Source organism: Arachis duranensis, chromosome 5 (assembly GCF_000817695.3).
Source record: "Arachis duranensis cultivar V14167 chromosome 5, aradu.V14167.gnm2.J7QH, whole genome shotgun sequence".
Classification (NCBI taxonomy): domain Eukaryota; kingdom Viridiplantae; phylum Streptophyta; class Magnoliopsida; order Fabales; family Fabaceae; genus Arachis; species Arachis duranensis.
In genome coordinates this window covers 86,007,138-86,008,303 of record NC_029776.3, presented here as the reverse complement: position 1 = coordinate 86,008,303, position 1,166 = coordinate 86,007,138, and positions in this window count along the sequence as shown.

Here is a 1,166-nt window from a genome sequence, read left to right as displayed (position 1 = left end):
GCTTGTTGGGAGGCAACCCAATTTTATTTATCTAATTTTTATTTTATTTTTATTTTATTGTTATTTTGTGTTTTATTAGGTACATGATCATGTGGAGTCACGAAAAAAATATAAAAATTAAAAACAGAATCAAAAAACAGCAGAAGAAAAATCACACCCTGGAGGAAGCACAGACTGGCGTTCAACGCCAGTAAGAAGCATCTGGCTGGCGTTCAACGCCAGAACAGAGCATGAATCTGGCGCTGAACGCCAGAAACAAGCAACATTCTGGCGTTTGAACGCCAGGAATGTACCTAGAGGAAAAGCTGGCGCTGAACGCCAGTAACAAGCATGAAACTGGCGTTCAACGACAGAAACATGTTACATGTGGGCGTTGAATGCCCAGAATGTGCACCACTCGGCGTTTAAACGCCAGAATGGTGTGCAAAGGCATTTTACGTGCCTATTTGGTGCAGGGATGGAATTCCTTGACACCTCAGGATCTGTGGACCCCACAGGATCCCACCTAACATATTCCCACCTTACCTCCTAATCCTATTTTACTCTTCCCCATGTCACACTTCCCAAAAAAAAACCCTTCACCAATCACCTCAATCTCTCTTCCCAATCACCTATTCACCACTCACATCCATCCACTCTTCCCCATAAACCCCACCTACCTTCAAATTTCAAAAACATTTTCCCCCCAATCCCACCCTAAATGGCCGAACCTACCCTCTCCCCTCTCCCTATATAAACCCCTCCATTCCACTCCATTTTCACACAGCACTATCCCCTCTACTATACCTTGGCCGAATCCATCTCCCATCACTCTCCTCCATTTTCTTCTTCTTCTTCTTCTCTTCTTTCTTCTCTTGCTCGAGGACGAGCAATATTTTAAGTTTGGTGTGGTCAAAGCATAATCTTTTTTGTTTTCCATTACCATCAATGGCACCTAAGGCTGGAGAATCCTCTAGAAAAGGAAAAGGGAAGACAAAAGCTTCCACCTCCGAGTCATGGGAGATGGAAAGATTCATCTCCAAAAGCCATCAAGACCACTTCTATGATGTTGTGGCAAAGAAGAAGGTGATCCCTGAGGTCCCTTTCAAGCTCAAGAAAAATGAGTATCCGGAGATCCGACATGAGATCCGAAGAAGAGGTTGGGAAGTCCTAACCAACCCCATGCA